Below are 23,380 nucleotides of genomic sequence, written 5' to 3'. Positions count from 1 at the left end.
TATGCTTGGCCCAGGGAGTGGGACTACTAGGAGGAGTGGTCTTGTTGGAGGAGAGTGTCACTGTGTGTGTGGGCTTTGAGACCCTCCTCCTAGCTGCCTGGAAGCCAGTCTTCTCCTAGCAGCCTTCAGATGAAGATGTAGAACTCTCAGGAACTCCTGCACCATGCCTGCCTGGATGCTGCCATGTTTCTGCTTTGATGATAATGCACTGAACCTCTGACTCTGTAGGACAGTCCCAATTAAATGTTGTTTTTATAAAAGTTGCTTTGGTCATGGTGTTTCTTCACAGCAATGGAAACACTAAGACAATTAGTCTGATCAGACTATTGACCAAGTAGTATTTAGCTAATCTATTATTTTCTGTTTTCTCCTCCTGTTAGATGTGATGAACTCATTGAAAGTTTATGTAGTGTCTACCAAATGGTCATACTAGCAGAGTCCAGCAGTGTCCAGATACTCAGAAAGGTATGGCTGAGCTAACTTGAAATGGGGTTGTGCTGAGGTTGGCTGAGCAGGAGCTCTGTTCTCCAAAAGACCTATGTTACAGTTATGCTGCTAACTAGCTAAATGAGCTGTTGTCCATTCATTTTTCTTCTCTTTTGTCCTGTTTTTTGTTTTTAAGACAGAGTTTCTTTGTATAGCCCTGGCCATCCTGGAACTCATTCTGTAGACAGGCTAGCTTGAAACTCAATTTGCCTGTTTCTATCTCCTGAGTGCTGGGATTAAGTCAGGTGCCACCACTGCTCAGCTTGTCCATTCACTTCTTATAGAGACTGTTCCCTTCCTCCATGGTTTTAGGGTCACTTTAGAAAGGAATGGAGACACCAGACATGAGTAAGGGGACAAACTGGGGCATTGGAAGTCAGAGGCCTGGATTCCATCCTGGCTGTGTGACTGTTGCCAAAACTTTGAATGTGCTATTCCTGTTAGATGCTGATGTCTGTTCTTTAAAGGGGGTGGGGATTCAAGTTAGATCATGGTTCTTCTTGTCTAGCATTCTTATATGATTTATAAGACTCGTCAGTAAGTGTGGGGTAGTGTGCAGATGATAGATTCAGAAACAAATGTTATGAGGATTCATGTTTCAGTACCAAAGAGGCTTCAGTTATAAACGATATGACATGAACTCTGGTCAGAGCTCTGACATGTCTCCTGGCTCCCCTTCAGAACTGGGGTGCTTCCCCACTGACAGGGGTGCTGTTTGTTGACTACAGAAACATCTTGAGCTGAAGAGAATGGCTCTCCCCCAGTAGTCTCTCATGGGGACAGCCCTTATCTAGTCACTAGTTGGTGTGATATTGTGAAAGCCAAATGCTTGCACTTCCTTTCTGAAAAATCTTTAAAGAATCACCCTATCCCCGAGCTGCTCCAGAATTTACTGGAATTGCACCATGCTTCAACTTCCCCTTCACTTCTACCCAACTCTGCCCTCTTCATTTCTCTTCTTCCTCCTTCTTCCTCTTCTTCCTCCTCTTCCTCTTTTTTAAAAATGTAAAGTGTATTTGTCTGCATGTATGTCTGCTCTCAATGTGCATGTAGTGCCCATAGACACCAGAAGAGGGAGCTGAATGTCCTGAAACAGGAGTTAGCAAATGTTTGTGCAAGTTACAAATTACGCATGTTCTGGGAATCTATCCTACCTCTTCTGGAAGAGCAGCCAGTGCTCTCAGTCACCAAGCCATCTCTCCAGCCTTTCTCTTCACTTCTTAGGTGTTTCCAAGCCCATCTCTACCCAAATGCCAGTGTTTCCTAGTGAATATGACCTCCAGTTTCTTACCCACAGGCTTGAATGTGAATTTGGATTAGGCTGGTAGGAGTCAGCGAAGCCTCCAGTGCTCCTTAATAATGAAATGCAGGTTGAGATCTTCTTCTTTAGAGTACTAAAAATGACTCTTCATGTCTTCTCTCGGACATAAAGTCTGTATGTCTATAACACACACAGACACACACACACACACACACACACACACACACACACCATGCACACAGCATGAAACCAAAGGGAGGTTCTCTGCAGGGACAGGGGAAGCAGTAAGGTGTGGTAATGGAGATAATTAGAGTAGCAAGATGAAGAGAGTAAGAACAAGGTAAACTGATACATCCGTATACATCTATATGAATAGTGAAGCCCATGATTTTGTATGCTAACTGAGCCATTAGTTAATAAGAGCTGATGTAGACCAAGCCAAGACTGGGATACAGATTGCTAACAAAGACATAGCAAAGATGGCATCTCCTATGCATCCCGCTACACTTCAAAATAGTAAATGTGATTTCTTCTATTTTAATATCCTGAGCCAGAGGAGGTAGTCAGTCAGGACTGGGTCAGCCAGTGCCCTTCCAAATGACACCATGAACACCCCTTCAGGTAGACTGGGGAGATGTCTAGTGGGTCAGAGCACTTACAAGCATGGAGACTTGAATTCAAATCCCTGAATACACATAAAAATCCAGCAGGGCTTCACTCACACCTCTACCATAGTGCTGCTGGGGCAGAGACTGGAGCATCTCTGGGATTGCAGCCTAGCTTTAGTTCTGCAAGAGACTGACCCAAGGGATTAAGGCAGGATGCCTAGCATCATTCTCTGGACATTCATACATATGCTCATACCCCCTGCCCACTCCCCCACCCCCACCCCCAGGACACCCCCCTTCAAGTGACACCATGAAAGGCCTCTCCAAATGATACTATTTTTAAAAATTAAATAAAGAAATAAAAAAGCACTCTAAAAAATTCCATCCGACTTAATGAATCGTAACTCTATGTTCAGCACTAAGAGCTGGGGAGCTTAAGCCTCATTGCCTACAACCAGTTGCCTGGGCTTCACTGTTTGAAGTCAATTCAGCTACAGGTTTTCCATTCAACCTCCTCTTGCAAGATGAAGAAGTTACAGTGGTGTTCTGTCGCCCAAGTTCAGTGCACCACGAAAAGGCAGAGAAAGATAGCGGCGAGGAGAGAGACAAATGATTAGTTATCATCCTGTGAATAGCTAGATAAATATTGACTAAGAGTGCCTAGGAAGAGAAGCATTCGGATCTGCCTGCAAAAATTAGCTCCCCTCCTCCCCTCCCTCCCCCTACTGTTCAGTGGCTCTGCTTCGAGAATCTGACTTCTTTATTTCTCTCTGTGGGAGCTGCCATCTTAATGACTCAGCACAGCGCTCCTCCAGCGGGCGGTCCTGCCTCAGGTGGCAGATCAGGCCTGGGAGAACTGAGGTCTCATTTAAACTAAGTTAGAAATTTCCCAACTTGTTTTAAAATGAAATAGATTTGTAAAAATAACAATAATAATTATTTGACAGTGCTATTATAGCTCCCAGATCGCAATTTAACCTTTAAAGTAGATCCATCCTTTCCTTTTACAGAAGAAGTGAACTTTGTTGGCTCCTGTGTCAGGCATTTCTCACCTGGGCTAAAAGCTTTCTCGGCTCTTGAGGTGAGTCAACAGCCCTGAGGAACTCAGTTCTTCCTAACCTGGACCTTGTTGAAATGTTCATTAAGGTTCACAATTAGCTATTTTCATTCTTAAATGTATTTTTTCATACCTTTAGTCTTTAAGAATGTGCTTAAACATAATGTTGTATATGCGTATATGACATCAGAGTAGAAGTGTTTCTTTAACAAAGGTAGGTCAGGAGACTGGGAGAGGGAATATACATTTGTATGGAAATAATTGGAAAAATACAATTGAAAAAATGTGTATCAAACCCAACTCTCATTGTGGGGGAATGGTTATTTCTTCAGGCTACATGTCAGGTTTTCCAATAGACTTAATGGGATTTTACTTCAATTTTTAAATAGTGGTATGTAGCTTACAGACAATGTAATGCACCAACCATAATAACCCAGCTCACCAGCCTCCTCACCTGGTTATCTATCTGTCACATGCAAGTTGACTGTGACCTACTTCAAAGATGACAGGCCTCTGCTGGGGTGTTGAGGGTTAAGTGAGTTGCTGCTTCTGCTCAACTAGTCTCCTGACTTGCCCCCTTCTCCAGCATCATACCCTAGGACCCCTCCTGTCCCACTCTATCTTCCAGCTATAGTGTTTGTTGCCCTCTTCCCTCATACGGTGAAACTATAATCTTATCTGGAGTTGAGGCCTGAGTGAAGGGATTAATTAGGTGGAGCCCGTAGGAATGGGATGTGTGCCCTTATAGGAAGTGGGCAAACAGCTGTACTCTGCAACCTAGAAGAGGGGCTTGCAGAACTCATGTAAGACTCCGGGGAGCCTAAGCTTACCAGGGTCGCCCTGAGTGAACCACATGGAGCCAGGATCGATGCAAAAAGCAAGAGAAATTTATTGTTCCAGTGCACTGGGGTCATCTCAGACCCGAAGGAGAGGCAGTGACCCCCAGCACCCATTTGGGTAAGTTTTTATATGGTTTTCAGGGGCAGAATAGAGCATCAGCAACTAGGCAAATATGACAGTGCAACCTTTCAACTGATTGGTCTTTAAGGAATGAGGTGACAAGGACTTCCTTTGTCTGAAGGTGCGCAACAGTCAGTCCTGTGGAATGTGTCCCCGCCCGCAGGTTGTTTCCCCCCTGTGGTCTGAAAAATGTTAATTAGCCTCTCCCTTCCGGGAGAGGCAAGTGTTTCTTGACCTTCCCAAAGTTCCTAAACTGACCTTTTCACTCACTGGAATTCTGATCTTGAATTTCCCAGCCACTGTGACTATAAGATGTGACTTTCCATGGCTCATTCTGTTGTTTGTACTTTAGGGTGCACTGTTCCAGTACCCTGTGAGACAATGATTTGCTCAACTTAAAGCTGTTCACCTCTCATACTTTCTACCTCAGGACCACACAAGTGGGACCGGGATCTCCCCTAGCCTCCTGCTCAGAATCCCCTCCAACTGCCTCTCTCCACACACTTTTCAAGCTCCCCCCAATGTCTCTTACCAACCTTGTAGCACTTCTCTTTCATCTTAGAGGATGTGTGTGTGTGTGCTTTATTCACAGATATCACCGCGCACATGTCTCTCAACTTCCTCAAAGACTTGATATATGCTAGGATCAACCAGCTCTCTATTATATTCTTAAGCTCCTCTCTCCAGATGGTCTCTTCAATTGCTGTGTGTACCTAGAACCCTAAGCATGTGGAATTGGCCTCTCAGCCCTCAGGCCTGGCTCCTACTTGCGACAACTTGTGAGGTTCCCTCAAGTAGCCTCTCTGGAAGTAAGCTGGCATTTAGCCATCCTCACTTCATCTTTGATGATTGATACTCTGCCATCTTCCCCTTGCCTGTCCACCGTCCTTATCGTCCCTTTGATGATTGTCTACCATCTTCACCTCTAGCCTTCAATGATTGATTGTCCATCACCTCACATTTGATGATGGTCCACCATCCTTACCTCACCTGTCCATCATCTTCATCTTGCCTTCAATGATTGAATGATAGATTGGGTGTATTCATAGTGAACCTGTATCATTAGGAAGCAGCAGTCTGGGAATTTGGAATTTGAGATATCTTTTGCTCTACCATGGCTAACAATCTGTACTAGGTTGGGAATTGGGACGTGAGATGGGTTAAAGAGAAAGGTTCAAGGGATGGAGAGATGGTTCAGCAGTTAAAAGCACTAGCTTCTCTTTTAAAGAACTGGGGTTCAATTCCCAGCACACACATGGCAGTTATAACTACCTGTAACTCCAGTTCAAGGGGATCTGGATATATATATTCGTATTCACACACACACACACACACACACACATATATACATGCAAGCAGAATTGGTATACATACATACAGAGAGAGAGAGAGAGAGAGAGAGAGGGGAAACTCTAGAGTCTTGGGCTTTTATTTGATGAGAGAGAGGCTCAGCATATGACACAGACATGCAGGAGTGCATAGAGTGTGGGCATGAGGATGGGGGAGCACCTAAGGAAAGGGGTCACATAGGCCTAAGCAGTTGGCATCTCCTACTGTCAAATAAGGATATCTGTCTGCTGATTGTGAGAGATTATCCTTGTGATACTAATATGTGGAATTACTTAAGAAGCAAGTCTTTCTTTGCTATCCATCTGCATTCTGCCCAGCACTCCAGCAGTCTGGTACCTCCGAGTAGAAACAGTATGTCCCCAGATCCTGCAGAGTCAATGAGAAGGAGCGACTGCACATCACCACCAAGAGATCAACATGATCTGTGGATATTATTGCATTAAATCTCTGACTCACAACCCTGCCCTATTCAAAGCAAACCTTGAATAATATTACTGTGAGCATCTGGAAGGAACTCTAAATGGACCTTAGTCCATACAGAAAACACCATCTTAGTGTGCACAGGAGAGATAATGGCCATTTGATACTCACCTGGGAGGCCAATGATGCATGGCTATTGGGCTGAGATTTCCAGGTGCCCTCTTTTTCCAATAGACCGAATCCCAAATCTTCCATGTTCCTGTGAATGTTGTCACTTTCCACCTTTCTGCTCTCACCACCATCCCACCTGTACACCAGGCATATGGTTGTAGTTACTGCTCTCTAAACCCACCAGCTTGTCTCCAGCTTTCAATGCTTTGAGTAAACTACTCCTTCTGTCAGAAGGCTCATCCTCACCTTTGCCCTCCTCCACCTGGTGAAGATCTTTAAGAATAAGTGCACATCTCAAGCCTTGTGTAAACTCTTTGTCATCTACAGGCTGGATTTATTGTTCTTTCCTCTTATCCTTCATGCCCTCAAACAGTAAGACTCTTTATACAAAGACCTAGCTATGTAAGGTTCATCTCTTATTATTTAATCCACACCAAACCTCTAAGAAGATAGTGATCTTATTATGACTAATTTTACTGCTAATGAAAATTTAAAGCTTGAAGAGGCTAACTCAGTGTTTTGTTGGCAATTAATTGACAAAGCCATATTTCAAACCCAGATCATATACCAAAGCATGGAATCATTTTCTCAAAGTCGTTTATTGAGCTGGCTGTGGTGGCACACACCTTTAATCCCAGCACTCAGGAGGTAGAAGCAGGCAGATCTCTGTGAGTTCAAGGCCAGTCTGGCCTACATAGTGAGTTCTTCCAGGATAGCCAGAGCTCTATTGTCTCAAAATAATCAAAATAAACAAATAGGCATTTATTAGTATCTTTCCTAGGCTTGAGTTTCTTAAAGAGACTGAGACTTTCTATCTCTCTGTCCTGGTACCAAGCACTGTGTCTGCTATGTGATAGACACTCCATAAATGTTTATAAAATGAATAATTCAGAAAAAAAAATGAGTGTGCCATGTTAGAGACTTCTTCTGTTCTAAGACTTCTCTGTTATCTTTTAAGTTGGAGAGGTGTGAAAGTTGCTAGTGTTCCTTCTGGTGATGACATTGGGAAGATGGCTCCCCAGAGGAGAATGATTAAATATTCCAACTAAGAAAATCCAGAAGTCAATAAGATCAGACTGTACTCTTGAACTCATGGAAGTCTAAAGAGCTCATCTTCAACAGGCTTCTTCCCAGAGTAATTAGAATATACACATAATCTCTGAATTCTGCCTGTCCACTCAGCAACAGTTGACAGAGCATACCCATCAGACATTATACTACACTCTGAGGACACAATAGCCAACATATTCATGTTCCCCAAAGTGGGCTTGTAATTATCTGTCCATGAAATACCAGTTCTGCTGGCAAAAATACTTTTTTTACCCCCACTTAGGAAAATACCTTTCACCCTTATATCATGTGTTCAGTGTGTGGGGGTGGGGGTGGAGGTCCACTTCTTGACTTTAAATTTGGGTACATGGACGCCCACTGTATTGCATCTTCTGTGTCCATCGTGACTGATGCGGGTATGTCACACGGTATAAGGTGGACAGATGCATGTAGTTATAAGAATTGTTTTGGAAATAATAGGAATAAATTGATGCTTTCTTCCAGAGGGAGCTTTCCATCAGAGAATGAAACCAATACAAAGGAAGACAGAGCTGAACTTTGAGAACAAGAATGCATGGACGGCACAATTTTAGGTCTAGAAAGAGCGACAAGTGATAACATCAGAGGCCTGGATTTCCCATTCAGACAAACCAGTACATTCCCTTCCCTCTTCAGCTACTTGAAAGTAGATATATTTCATTTGCAATTGAGTCCTAAATAATGATAACTTTATCTTATAGGAGTAAGGTTTTGTAAATAACATCTGTAAATGTAGTGCCAGATGAAGCACAGGGGCTATGCAGAACAAAGAATTCCTCTTCTTAGTGGTCGAGAAGTCAGAAAACACTTAAGTCTAAGATGACTGATATTGCTACAGTGTCTTCAGGCTCAAGCCATGTCCTGGAGAAGGAAGACAATAATGCTAGAGAAGACTGTTCATTTCTTATGGCCATTGTTCATTTCTTATGGCCATTGTTGATGTGCTATGAGACAGCAATGAGCTAAATGGAAATCAAAGAGCTTTTCTCAGAAAAGTCCATCTTGTATTAGCCAGCAGTCCTGGTTTACTGAGAAGAACCACATGACAAGCCCAATTCTCTACACCAAGTTACACTCGACATAAGTGAGGTTTAAAGAAAGTTAACAAGTAGAAGGAGAAAAACTTGGAACCCAGAAGCATATTTCTCATCATCACCTTCCAAACGCACTCTCTTTTATAAAATTAAAAGCTATTCTCAGGGGTGTAAGAGAAAACAGGAAGCTTTCATCTTACCTCTTCATCCTATTACATGGTGAACTTAGAAAATAGAATAAAGATGTCCTGTTGCCAAGGAGAAGACAATGTCAGACAATGGTGTAGATCCAATGGCCAGCCACCCTCAGTGTGGATTTGACTCAACATTTATCAACCAACATCTCAGTAGGATTCAAGAAAACCATGATGTATGTATTGATTTGTTTTATTGCCAACTCAATACAATCTAGAACTACTGGGAAGAGAGACCCTTGACTGAATTGTATGATCAAGTTAGTTTTGTCTGTGGCCAAGAATGGTCTTGATTACTGACTGATGTGGGAGTCAGAGGATATCCCACTGCGGGCAGCATCATCCCTAGAATCATGGGCCGAAGTTATATAAGAAGATAACATTCAGAAATCCATGGAGGGAGCCAAAAAGAAGTGTTTCTCTACATTCTTCCCAGCTTCCTGCCTTGAGTTCCTGCCCTGATTTCCCTCAGTGATGGACTGTGAAGTGAAAACTGAAATAAACCCTTTCTTCCCCAGATTGCTTTGGTCAAAATGTTTTTTGACTAAAAAACATAGCAACAATAACAAAAAGCAAACTGGAACAATTTACAACATGGGTAGTCAACCACTGGGATAGTCACAGGCTGGTGAATTCATTACTAGAAAGTGAGAGGCCCTAAGAAGGCAAGTTAACCATTGTGTCTCTTAATGCTGGTCATGGAGTCCAGAAAGGAGAGTTCCTGCTGATCAACAGACCCAGGGAAAGCCAGGCTGGCCACTCAGGCCCTCAGAGTTGAGGTGTATTGGTTGGCTCTGTCCTCTGCACTGTGTTCCTGGCGGTATATGTTCTGCTTTCCTGTCTTCTTTTTCCAAGAGGGAGCTTTAATTGCATTTTTTTTCTCTCTCTCTACCATTGTGTAGCATATGTGTTGGGGAAGAAGTGAGAAAAAGGTTATTCAGCCATAAGTTTCCACAAGCAAGAACTAGAACTATCCATATCAGAAGTTTAACCACAGAAAACCCAATTCTTGAAGTAGAAGAAACTGATGTGATGCGGGAATTAAGAGCCGTGGCTGGCTGTGGAGTCTTATTACTGATCTACCATCTACTCGGTAGCTGAGTGACTTTGGCCAACTTATACCTTTTCACTGTGCCTCAGTTTCTTTACACATAAAACATGGAGATTGGAAATAGGAATCAAAAATAGCAATTCCTCCAAAGAAAGGAAAGGAAAGAAAGAAAGAAAGAAAGAAAGAAAGAAAGAAAGAAAGAAAGAAAGAAAGAAAGAAAGAAAGAAAGAAGGAAGGAAAGAAAGAAAGAAAGAAAGAAAGAAAGAAAGAAAGAAAGAAAGAAAGAAAGAAAGAAAGAAGGAAGGAAGGAAAGAAAGAAAGAAAGAAAGAAAGAAAGAAAGAAAGAAAGAAAGAAAGAAAGAAAGCTGGGCAGTGATAGCACACACCTTTAATTCCAGCACTTGGGCGGCAGAGGCAGGCAGACTGAGTTCGAGGCCAGCCTGGTCTACAGAGTGAATTCCAAGACAGCCAGGGCTACACAGAGAAACCCTGTCTCAAAAAAAACAATAAATAAATAAATAAATAAATAAATAAATAAATAAATAAATAAATAAATAGCAACTCCTAATTCATCACATTCTTATAGGATTGCATAAGTCAATTCAAGTAGAACAATTATAGTGACTGGCATGTATTGAATGTTTAACAAAGGTCATCCATTTCATCTGTTCTCCCCTCTAGAATATATCTAAGTGTGCTCTTAGTGTTGGATGTTTTCGCTATATTTAGTGGGAGTCTTAAGAAAAATTATATGGATCTATGCCAGACAATGGAAACGACTGAACTGTGTTCTTCTTCTGGTAGCAGAATGCTTCTTGTCTTTATGGGGTCATCACTTCTCATATATATATACGGTTATATATATATAACCGTACCCATCACCTTTGGGCTCCTCTAACATGGGGCTGTTACACATACTGCACAGCGTTGGTAGGATTAAGTGTGACAATGTAATAAGGTGCCAGGACAATGCTGAACACATGCTAATAACTCTCAGATCTCAGGACTTCCCATTGCTCCTGCTTCTACAGCGGGAACCTGGAATTCAACAATGGTAAGGAAACTCAAGAGTCAGGGATCTATCTTCCCACCTCATACGCTGCTTGACTCCTGCCTGATCTTTTATTTCCCAGGACAGCCTGCCCTGGTAAATGTTCTAAAGCAGACTTCAAGTTCTGGTGTGGGGAGGGGATCAGGACTTGAGAGTTAAGTGGGTCACTTTGAAGCTAATGCAGTCTAATTGCCCACATTCTGGTCTGTTCATTATTTCCACCATGTTCTCCGTCTTTCCTCTTTACCTTTGCTCAGTCTGTGCCTCTGCCCACGAGATCCTCCCTCCTCTCCCTCCTCTGCTCAGAGCTTAAATTAATTTGAAGCTGCAAAACCAGCTCTTCCGTCCCTTCTCTTTGACCTCCTGCACCTCGCTTTAGCACAGCAAAGGCACACGGTTTTGTTCCCTCAAATCTCTATAATCAGAATTAGCCAACTATTACCCATTTGGGAAATTCCCACCTTTTCAACCTGCTTTTGTAAACAAAGTTTTATTGGCGCACAGCCATGACTGCATTGAGTAGGGCTGCGGTTGGGCTATAAGATCAGAGTTGCGTAGTCACAGCAGAGATTTCATGACCTGTGATGCCTAAAGGTTTACTATCTGGTCCTACACGGAGGAAGTTTGCCAACTCCTGCTGCAGAGCGCTGGCACTGCATAGGAACTTGTACGAAATATAGAAGCTTGGGATCACCTTGGGCCCTGGCTCCATGCTGGCAGTGTAACAAGCCACGTGCTTCCTATGCATCTTAGACGAAGAGGGGCTTCTCTGATTTTGGCTTAGGGCAAACAAGGAGCCCTGCATCGTTGCCCAGTACAGGGTATATAAAAGAGATTCATCTGACAGAAGCCGACTGATGGTGGTGAAGAAGAAAGCCATTTTCTGCACAGTGTTTCTGAAAGCGTGGTCCCCAGAGAGAGAGCATCCACATTTCTAACGCCCACTTCACTTTCACAAAGCTGTTACCAAATCCCTGACCCAAACTCCTTAGGGAAGGAATTCTTTCTTTTGGCTCAGGGTTTCATAGGATTCAGCTCGTAGTTACTCAGTCTATGTCTGGAGCAGTACCCCATGGTTACAGGAGCCTGTGGCAAAGAGCAACTGTGCATATCACAAAACCAGGAAGCAGACAGTAAGCCAGGAACTCGTCAAGGAAAATATACCCTGTAGGGCCTCCTTCCTCCAGAAAGGCCCCACTTCCAAGTTGCCACAATGGCTAGGGACCAAGTGTCCAAGCAGGAACTTGTGGGGCACATTTCAGATTCAAACCATAAAAGCAACGGGCAGAAACTCTGGAGTAAGCTTAGCCATTGGTGCTTTAATGAGCCCTTAGGGTGACTCAAACACGGGCTGAATTCAGACATCTCAGATCCAAAGGTCCTATTTACTTTGCTCTAGGATAAGGGCCTTGTCATCAGCATGCACACCTTTCAACCCTGCACGTAATCCTCATTTCTAGCCGGGTTGAGAACCTCTGTTTTAGATCATCTCAATGCAATGAGTTTTCATTGAGTGCATATTTTCGTGCCAGGCACTAAGCTGTGTCAACTGCCGCAGCCACATTGGTATCTGTATTTACATGGTAAGGCAAGGTCTCTCTTCCCGAAAAGATCACCAGTGAATTGGGCAGTAGTCATGTGACTCAATGAATTGCATACACACTAATGTCTGCTGTGATAGTAGTAGCCTGGAACCCAAAGGCAGAAATAGTTGAGGTAAGTCTTTGTTTTCATGTGTATGTGTCTGTATGCATGTGTGCACAAGTGTGAGCAGGTGTACGTGTGTGTCTGTGTGTGTGCTCACGAATGTGGAGGCCAGAAGTTGGTGCCACATGTTTTCTTCAATCACTTTTTATGTTGTTTTAACTTTTGCACATTTCTTAAAAGATTTTTTTTATTTTATGTAAATGAGTGTTTTGCCTGCATGTTTGTCCGTGTACCACATGCATCCCTAGTACCCACAGAGGTCAGAAGAGGGCACTGAATACTCTGAAATGGGAGTTATGGGTGGTTCTAAGCTGCACGGAGGTGGTGGGATTCAAACCCAGAACAAAAGAGCTTTTAACCACGGCACCACCTCTCCGGCTCTCACCTTGTTGTATTGGCCTGAAGCTCACGGATCTGGCTAGATTGGTTGGCCATCAAATCTCAGGGCTCCTCCTTGCTGTGCCTCCCTAGCTATGAGGTTCCACTCATGACACCATGGCCAGCTGCTACATGGGTGCTGGTGACTGAACTCGGGTCCTTATGCTTGGTTGTTGTTGTTGTTTTTCGAGACAGGGTTTCTCTGTGTAGCCCTGGCTGTCTGGAACTCACTTTGTAGACCAGGCTGGCCTCGAACTCAGAAATCCGCCTGCCTCTGTCTCCCAAGTGCTGGGATTAAAGGCGTGCACCACCACACCCGGCCTCGGATCCTTATGCTTACACAAGCAATTTCTCTACCAACTGAGCCATTTCCCTGGTTTGTTTTTATTTTTGTTTGTTTGTTTGTTTTGTTTTGTTTTGTTTTAAGATAAGATCTTTGGTTGTATCACTGGCTGGCCTGGACCTCACTATGTAGACCAGGCTGCACTTGAAGTTACTGCAACGTTCCTGCTTCCCAAGGGCATGGATCACAGGTGTGTGCCACCCTGACCCAGTGAGCTAAGTCTTAAAGATAAGAAAAATGTTCTGGAACATCGGAGGCAGAGAAATTAGTATGCACCAAGGCACTGGGTCAGAGGACACAACCAAAGGAAACTGTTTCATTTGAAAAATTCCAAAATGCTTTCGTGTAGATGAAATATCAGAAACCAAGTGGCAAGTGTAGAGTGTGAACTGGACAGGTAAGCCCAAGCCTCGAAAGGGGGTTGTGATTGGAGTTAAGTGCCCCAAGTCCTCCTGACATGATTGCTCAGTGTCTAGTTTTATCTCCAAGCCTAGTGAGGAGTGGCCAAAGGAAGAGAACCACTTGGCAGAATTCCACAGACGCATGGAGTCTCCGTGGTCTGTGAAGAGAAAGCAGACTATTTACTGGAAAGCAGAGAAACTCCATACCCACAGCTACACAGATAGCTAGATTCCCCCCACCCCACCCCATCTCCCTGGCCACACTACCCATGCTGAGAGACTTCTGCCTCGGTGCGCTGCACACAGACAGATGAGGCTGGCAGAGCTGCTCTGTCTTGCAGCCGGGAGCCGGCACACAGCTGCTAACTTTCTTCCCCCCCTCACGTTAAGCTGGAACATTCTGCACTTTTCTTCTCCAACTCTTTCAAAGCAAGTCATTTCCCCCCTTCTTTTTTGGAAGGACGCCCATTGTTCCTGTGACATTAAAGATAGGTCTTCAGGCAGCAATTGGTGGAGTTAAGCTGTATTATGGGGACTTGTCACAAGGATACAACATTATACAAAGAAATGATGTGAAACAAAAATTGCTCTCTTCAGCCTTCCCAACCACTCCTGCATACAGATTTCAAGCCAGCGTTCTGCCCCGGTGTGACTGGGATAAGGGAGGAAAGGGAGGGAGGGCTGGGATACGTGTGTCTCTTCTAAGCAGCATTCCAGCTGCTGGGGACGCTGGTGGTTCTGGGAATTGGTGATGGACAGGGTAAGAAGGGAGGGTTGGGTGGTGGGAGACCGAAGAGGAGTGCCTTCCTTGTTTTGTTTTTCCTAGGAGTTTCTTAGGAAGAGTTATGTCAGATTGGGAACTAAGGGATGATGGTTATTTGAAGAGCTAAAGGCCTTTCCTTTCCCATGGAGATTCACACATTCATTTCCCAACCACTTTTCCTGACAATAAATAGTGACGTGCTACTACTGAAATGGGGCCCCATCTAAATTCTGGATGGAGAGTCTAGATATCGCTTGCCAAAGACATCATTTCTTTCTTTATTCTTTAATTTAAATTGGCTGTGGCCTCTGGTCCCTGCTCTCACTCACCGAGTGAGCTAGGAAAAATTATTTAAATGACCTCATGACTCTCTTTTCTCCTCTACAAAATGGGAATGTGTACTAGAGGCAGGAATGTGTGACCTTTTGACATCAGGACATGATGTTCTTGTATACAAAGTCCATGTTTGACATTAACACAATTGAGTTATTAAAGAGAAAATCTCAAAATGGCTCAGTGAGTAAAAGCCTGCTCATTCTGCAAGCCCGATGGGCTGAGTTCGATCCCGGAACCGACATCATGGTCGAAGGAGAGGACTCCCCAAAGCTGTTCTTTGATCGCAACATAAAAATTGCAGCATAGGCATGTCCCTTCACATCCCCAGCAGCTGGAAGGATGCTTAAAAGAGACCCACATATTCCTCCCTTCCATTCCACCGTAATCCCAGTCACTCTGGGACAAACATACATATACAATGATAATGAATAAATGTTTACATGTCATAACTATTCAATATTTGTGTGTGTGTGCATGAGTATTTGTGCACGTGAGTGTGTGTGTGCACGATATCAGGTCAAAAGAGGAAGTTTGATTCCCTAAAGCTGAAATTACAGTGTCCTCTGGAAAATCTTAAGCAATGGTAACTGCTGAGTGGTCTCCCCAGCCCCCAATTTCATAATATTTTAGGTTAAGTGTACAGATTTGTGTTGGGCTGCATTCATAGCTCATAAGTATTATATCATCCCTTGGTACATGCTAAAGTAGAATTCCCTTATACTGCTATTACATGTGTTGAATAACACAGTGCCTGCAATTAATACAGCACTTGGCAGCCTACGTTCTCCATAACTGTTTGCTGTATGCTGTTGCTTTCACGGTTGGAAGTCTACGGACATTTATTAAATGCTACCAGTGCTCTCCGGGCCTCTGAGAAGGCAAGGGATGGAACTGGATGCTGCAGGTAATCCGTGGAGTGCAGAGCAGGCTGTGACAGATTGCGGATGAGGATGACCGAGAGAGGGGCGCAGGCTAACAGACAGATGAATGAGGAACATGCAGGCTAAGCCAGTGACCAGAAAAGAGGTAGCTCCTCTGGTTACTTGGTGGGTGAAGCCTAGATGGTGTTGAGTGCCCAAGTCATCCAGGAGACTTCTTGTTAGAGCTAAGAGGCTGTGCCAAGATATCCCAAAGTGTGGGGCCTGGCATGAGGGGGACGGTTACGGGAAGGGTGCTCCATGGAGAGAGACAGGGGGTAGGGCTGGAAAGTTTAGGCTGGCTCTTCTGGGTGAGAGGCTGTGCAAGGGTTAACTTCTGTAGGAAGTGTTGACTTGTTGGTTCTCTTGTTTGGGACAGGGTATCATGTAGTACAGGCTGGCCTGTAATTCCCTATTTTAACCAAGGATGAGCTTGCAGTTCTGTTGCTCTTGTCTCTCCTTGTAAGTGCTGCAGTGATTGGCATGCACCATTTCCCATGCCAAGTTTATGTAGTGCTGAGGACTGAACCCAGGGCTTTATGAATGCCGGGCAAGCATGCTACCAGCTCAGCTGGATTCCCAGCCCATGCCTTGACTCAGGCTGTGATCCAGGCTTCCCTAGAACTCCATATCATCCAGGATGCCTTTGACATTGGAGTGGTCCTTCTACCCCAGCTTCTAGGATATTAGGTTTATAAGTGTAAGCCACCACACCTACTCTTAAATGGAATCCTTAGACTCTTTCCTGACTCTAGGGAGCTGCCTGTTGGAAAACCTTTCTCTCCTACAGGAAGGTTATGATAAACAACCAAGGAGTGGACTGACGGGCAGGTAGTCAGGGATATCTACAGACACCAATGACACTGGACACTGGATGTACCCTCCAAGTCCTTTAATGATGGCCTCTACAGGTCTTACATTACCCAGCACCTCTGTCTCCCCTCCCCTCATTCCCATGAGACCCTGATCTCCTTGCAAAACTTTGCAAATGCAGGGACTTAGCCCTATATGAAGAATGAGTGGGTAACAGAATCATCCATCCCTCTGTAGCTTTCTGCACACACTTCCCAGAAGGAGTTGCAAGTTGCTTTTTCGTCTCCTGGGCTTCAGTGTTGCCTTGGGAGACCAGCTTTGGATTCTGCGGTTTACAGTGATAGAAAACACAGAGGAAGCAGGAAGAAGAAAAGGATGAAGCCGTCCTCTCCTCTCCCCATCCATCTGGACAGACTCTTGGCTGAACAGAGTAGAGGCCAGTTCCCTGTGCAGCGAAAGATGGATAACTTTCTTAGGGGGCGGTTCTGCCATATGGGAAGAAAGCTGGGATCTGCACCTCAGTCCTAAGGTCCCTTCTGTTAGTGATGTTCGGTTCCCTTGACCTCTTGGCATAGTTTGCAGATTCAAAAGAAGAACCCCAGGAACAAAAATCTCTCCAACGCCACATAGATTATTCTGGAATTAGGCCACTGCTGCCAATTTTATTTGGTGATCCCAGTTGGATCTCCAAATTACACCTGTAATTTGGTGCACTCCATGTATCTCAGACTGTCAGAGAAATCCTATAATTATTTTTCTAGGTGACAAAGTTTTAAGGACTAGCTAAATAAATGGAGCTAAATTTAGAGTTCTGCCTCTGTGCAAGGGAATGGGGCAAGGGGCAGGCAAGTGATCTGTGGCTTGGAGGAAGGAGAGTCTCGCTTCTATCCAAAAGGTGGCAGCAGAAATTACCTCAATTAACTGAACAAGAAGCCAAGCCTCCGCTGCCAGCTCACCAGGAGCCCTGGCACACACCTTTTTCCTTTTCTGCCAGATTCCAGGCCACGATCAGTAAGCGGTCCCCAGCTCCATCTGCTGCTCCCGTCTGAGACTGATCCCCGGGCCCTCATCACCTCCTGTTTTCTCCTCCAGCTCAGCATTCCAGAAGGAACAGGGTCAGAAGTTCACACAGCAAAGAAATCCCAGCCTAGAGCTATTTAACAGGGAGCTCAAAGAAAAGAGGCCAGGGCCTGGGTCTAGCCTGCACAAATTCCAGGAACAAGAAAGGTTTGCTGCACACTCACTATAGTTAGCACTCTGATGAAAACCAAGATGCAATGCTTATCAAGCTCTTTGCCAAAAGAGTTTTTTTAAAAAAAAAATGATTTATTTACTTATTATATGTAAGTACACTGTAGCTGTCTTCATACACTCCAGAAGAGGGCGTCAGATCTCATTAAAGATGGTTGTGAGCCATCATGTGGTTGCTGGGATTTGAACTCAGGACCTTCAGAAGAGCAGTGAGTGCTCTTAACCGCTGAGCCATCTCTCCAGCCCGCCAAAAGAGTTTTTAAATTTTTATTTATTATTATAAAGTCTCACTATGTAGCCCAGGCTACCCTGAACTCACTAAGTAGTCCAGGGTGAGCTCATATTCGCAATCCTCCAGCCTCAGCCTTCTATGTGATAAGACTATAGGTATATGCTACCACACTTGGCTTGTTTTCCTAGTTTTTTTTTTGTTTGTTTTAATGTATTAGTTAGTTTTGCTTTGGGGGAGGCTTTTTTGTTTCGGTTTTGTTTGTTTGTTTTAAGACAGTGTCTCATTACATAACCCAGTCTGACCTCATAGTCTCTCTATGTAGCTCAGGCTGACCTCAAATTCAAGGTGATCTGCCAGAGTGCTGGGATCATGGCCACACCCACTGTACCCAGATTCAGCCTGGCTTTTTAATGCTGAGAGTGCTCTATGCTAGATGTCCTTAAACGACAGAGTGCTCACCAGGGCTACATCTTCCTAGGTTTTGGTTTTATAGCAGTGGGTAGAAGACACCTCCTTGTCTGTATCCTGCCTTCCACATAAAGATGATAAATGGCCGACAAATGTGCCTGGTTAGACGGGGAGACACAGAGACAGATTGGGTACAGTAAAGCACCTGAGTGACAGAGGCCATTCCAGCTTTCAGGGGGGCAGCCAGGGCTAGTAACCCAGGAATCAGTGCCTGAAGGATCAAGGCAGCAGCCCTGGTTTGTGGTAGGATTGGACTGAGCCATCAGGACAGGCCAGAAGCCTTAAGGTAGACAGTGCTAAGCGGGCTCTCCTAGACACGGCATGAATCCTGTAAGAGTGTTACAAGAAGGCAGATATGGTTTAAAAAATAATTACTGATTTATTTTACTGTGGCTGTTTAGGCTAGGAATAAGCAAGCTCTACCTGTTTATCTAGTCACGAGCTAGGCTTACTTTTTACGCTTTTAAGTAGGGAAAAAAATCAAAGAAAATCTATTTTGTGACACCACGTGAGAACTAAATGAGATTCAGAATTCAGAATTGCTGAATAAAGTTTTATTGGAACACAGCCATGCTCATTCATTTATAGAATTTCTATGGCTCCTTTTGTGCTATCATGGAGGAGCTGATTGGTCAGGATAGAGAACATATGGCCATGAAAACTAAACTATTTACGTTTTGGCATTTGACAGAAACTACTTTTTAAGTCCTGGTTTATATCGATGGTGACTGCTCTCGAGCTTTGAGGTCAGGAGCCCTTGGTTTTAGTCTCTACCACCAGGCAGTCATCTGAAAAGCAGGAAGCGTGACCTCTGCAGGATCTATCTCACTGGCATCTTCACGCCGGACTTTCACCTTTCATTGTTTTAACCCCAGATCTATGCCAGTTTGTTACTGTACTCCAAACTGACTGATACAGCAAAGAGCAATTGTCTTTTCCTTTAAGGCGAGAGAAGTGGTCACTGAGCTGACTGTTAGAGGAGAACCAAGACTCGCCAGGTGAGAAGAGAGGAAAAGACAGGGCCAAAGCTTCCCCCACACGCTGAGGTGCTGTGATTTCAGATTGGAAGGGGTTCTTTGTCACAGAATTGATGGAGATTGGAGAGGAGAGACACATTTGGTACAACTGAGGCTGGCCATGCGTAATAGTGAAAGGCCAGGCACCCCATTCTCAAGGTGACCTCATGGGTCAAGTCCTGCCCATTTGTTCTTTGAAGTGTTCCATTTTCTATCCCCAAAGTCATTTCAGAACAGAGGATGAAAAGTCAGCAACTGGGGACAATGGCTACTTGTTCTTTGGTAGCCACAGGCTAGTTAGTCACCTAGCCCCTTCTCAGTGGCTGGCAACCTGCTGATGAAGGAGACACAGTTGTAAATATAAAAGATGTCAGGCTGTGAAGAGGGTTATGCAAAAGAAAGATTTTTGTTTTTTTTTTTTTGTTGTTGTTGTTGTTGTTGTTGTTGTTTTCCAAAGAAGAACAGGAGGTACTGAAAAGAAAGTACACTCTGACCTAATAAAGCCTTAGTGGCTTTTGCTACAGACATTTTGAAGGGTTTTAAATATGAAAACAATGTTCTCAGACTTGCCTTTAAAAGGATACCTCAGACTCCTGCAGTTCAGAGGGAGCTGGACAAGAAGAGGCTGCCACAGTGGTTCACGGAGGACACAGTAGTACCTTAGACTAAAGAAGTGGTTGCAAAAATGAAGAATTGGACTGACCGAAGATATGGAGTAGGAAAATGAAGTCATGGGAGTCCGAAGCTAGCCGGATACGGAGCATGAAGACAGTAGAGGTGACAATCGGATTAATCAATAACACTGCACAGAAAGTGAAGCTGTTTACTGCTGTGGGCACAGGCTGGAGAGAGAGAGGACCAGTGGGTACAGGTGCTGGAGGGGGGATGGTAAGCTGGGGTGGGTTTGAGGTATTCAGCTATCTGATTGGAGCTAGAAGTCAAGGAGTCATTAGTAAGTGGGTGGTAACATTGAGAGACAGATTGTTTTGCTCATATGCTGGCTATATTCGTGGGATTAGAATGTGTGTCGTAGTTAAGGTTTCTTTCTTTCTTTTTTTTGTTTTTTGTTTGTTTGTTTGTTTGTTTTTGTTTGTTTGTTTTTTTGAGACAGGGTTTCTCTGTGTAGCCCTGGCTGTCCTGGAACTCACTTTGTAGACCAGGCTGGCCTCGAACTCAGAAATCCACCTGCCTCTGCCTCCCGAGTGCTGGGATTAAAGGCGTGAGCCACCACGCCCGGCCGTAGTTAAGGTTTCTATTACTATGATGAAGCACCATGACCAATAAGCAAATTTGGAATGAAAGGGCTCATTTGGCTTACACTTCTACATTGTAGTCCATCACTGGAGGATGTCAGAACAGGAATTCAAACAGAGCAAGAACCTGGAGGCAGGAACTGACTCAGGCCATGGACAGGTGCTGCTTACTGGTTTCTCAGCCTGCTTTCCTATAGAACACAGAATTATCAACCCAGGCATGGCCCCACCCACAATGGGCTGAGCCCTCTCTTGTCAATCACTACCTAAGAAAATGCATTATAGCCAGATATTATGGGGATATATTTTCAACTAAGATTGCTTCCTTTCAGATAACTCTAGTCTGTGTGTCAAGCTGACATAAGACTAGCCAACACAGTGTGAGTAATATTCTGCCTTTAAGGCACACACACACACACACACACACACACACACACACACACACACACACACACACACATACACACAGAGAGAGAGTGTGAGAGAGAGGGAGGGAGAGGGACAGAGACAGAAGCAGAGACAGAGACACAGAGAGACAAAGAGACAGAGAGACAGACAGAGAGCTTTAATCCTGGATGACTGGCACGTGTCCTCCCCTGACTGTGCAGTTTTACAGGAAGTTGCCAACACAATGAACCGTCTGAAGTCTCTAATGAAGCAATTATAGAATGTGGAAGAAGCAATCAATCAACTATAAACCCTGCAGTGAGAACTTCGCAGAGATAGAGGGTAGATAACGGGTTTACTGCAATTAAGTCAATATAACTTGATTCATTATTGGAAGCTGCCTGCCCCTTCCACCAGAGAAACTGCCTCTCGTAGACTACCACCGCTCACCACCCCCCAATCAGCTCTGGTCTCAGGACTGTCACTCTGTAATCATGAGGAAAAGAGTCACATTTGGGGAAGTGACTTATGAAGACCTTCTAATCACCGAAGTGGGGGTTGCCAGGTCACAGAATCCAGCACTCTCTCCGTTTGGTTTTTGAGACTGAACAGTTCTGCTCAAGAGACGTTCAATCTCTGGCAATGGTGACAGTGTAAGACATCCATTGTGCAGTGGCAGGGTGACACACGGAAAGAGGAGGCTGGAGAAACAGGGAGTGGAGTAGCAAAGCTACTTCAAGCGGCATAGCAGCTTCAAGCCAGACCTGTCTGATGTCACAGTGCATCCATCCAATTTCTGGCCACGAACTTTCCACTTTTGTCAGGACTTCTTGAGTTGCCTCTATATTCAGCCCATTCTTTGGGCTAGCATAAGATCCTTACTGATTCCACCGTTCGCTGTCCTGGGCTCACTCTCTGGAGCAACTTCTATGAGACCTTGAAGAGAGTAACACTTGGCGAGAGTGATGGTACTGTCTTCTTTATTCTCCCTTGTCCAGTGCTACTCTACTTCCTATTTTCCAGCCTATTTTCGTGCAGTCCCTGACAGTCATTCTCTCCTTCCCTTCCAGCTTTCTCACTTATTGAAAAACTTCTGAGGACTCCAGTTTCCTAACCATACTCAGTGGGCTTGTTCTGAAACCAACTGGATCGGATACCCAGAAACATGCATGGTGCTACACAGAGAAGCCAGTAACAGATGTATATTATTTTACTGCTGCTAATGGAGAGAGGAACTTCACTCCTTCACAGATCTGATTCCCTTCGGACCAGTGTGAGGTTTGAAGTTCTCGCAGGCGATAGCATCCCAATGTCTGTTGTGTACGTACAACGCTCCCTTGTTCCCCACACGGAGCTGGAAGAATCAGGCTATGTTCAGGTTACTCATTAAGCCTTCATCTGATGTGAAGATGTTTTCAAATCATTCAAAAATAGGAAATCTCATTTTAGGAAAAATAATTAAATGTGTTATTTAACCCCTTTTACAAGACACAGTCACAGGAAGCCGAGAGTATAGGGGTCATATCTTGTTAAAGAGTACAATGGCTTTTATTTGCTGATAAAATGTCCTTCTCTAGGTTTCTTTCTCAAGCATGCTCCATTTTATTGAAAAGTGAGAGCAGACTAGCCCTCACATTCTGACCCATCTTCATCTTGACTCCTCTGGAAATAACAAAGTTCTTACGTCTCCCTGTCTGATTCAACCACACGAAGTCAATCACAGAGATTAGTCTCCTTCAGGGATTTCTTGGTAAGATAATTCACATGACTTTTAGAGAACTGTTTCTCAGAAACCATTGGTTGTGTTTGTTCTTCAAGTATTCAGTATGAATTTGGCATTCCCAAGATGTCCAGTTTGTCCAGTAACTTAGCTCTCTCTCTTGGAGAAATGGCTTAAAACTTCCAAAATCAAAATTCTATCTTCTGTTAGATGAGTGAGGTCCAAAGTAAGGCTCTAGACTGACATCCTGGGCTTGTCTTTTTGCATCAGAAATCTTGACCCATTGCCTGTGGGGAGATCTAAGGGTAAGGTAAGAAGAGCAATACCGTATGCTCATTTCTCCTCCATGCCGGTGCCTTCTCTGGTTTAAGCTTGTGCAGGCTTCCTGCATGCTGCTAGTCTCTGTGAATTCATATGTGCGTCAATCCAGTTGTGTCTGAAAAACAGTTTACCTGGGGTCATCCACCACCTCTGGCTCTCACAATCTTTCTGTTCCCTCTTCTACATAGATCTTAGTTCTGGGAGGAGTTGGGAAAGGGGAAAGACATTACAAAAATACAAGGTATGAATTTTAAAAAATTATAGCCCCAGAGAGGGACACAAAAGTATGAAGGATCCAGCTATAAAGTGCTTTGGAAGATCTGCCTTGATAAAGGAAGAAGC

At 44.2% G+C, this 23,380-nt stretch overlaps 1 long non-coding RNA gene across 1 annotated transcript; it reads left to right on the top strand.

Moving 5' to 3' along the window:
- Positions 1-384: 384 nt before the first annotated feature.
- Gm12514 lies at positions 385-9,836 on the top strand. Its single transcript, XR_881288.2, has 3 exons — positions 385-465; positions 3,366-3,436; positions 7,868-9,836. It is a non-coding gene; the product is annotated as a predicted gene 12514 (long non-coding RNA).
- The last annotated feature ends 13,544 nt before the right edge of the window (positions 9,837-23,380 follow it).

Source organism: Mus musculus, chromosome 4, assembly GCF_000001635.26.
Source record: "Mus musculus strain C57BL/6J chromosome 4, GRCm38.p6 C57BL/6J".
In the NCBI taxonomy this organism is placed as follows: domain Eukaryota; kingdom Metazoa; phylum Chordata; class Mammalia; order Rodentia; family Muridae; genus Mus; species Mus musculus.
The sequence above is the reverse complement of the archived record's forward strand: the minus strand, read 5'-3'. Positions and strand labels throughout refer to the sequence as shown.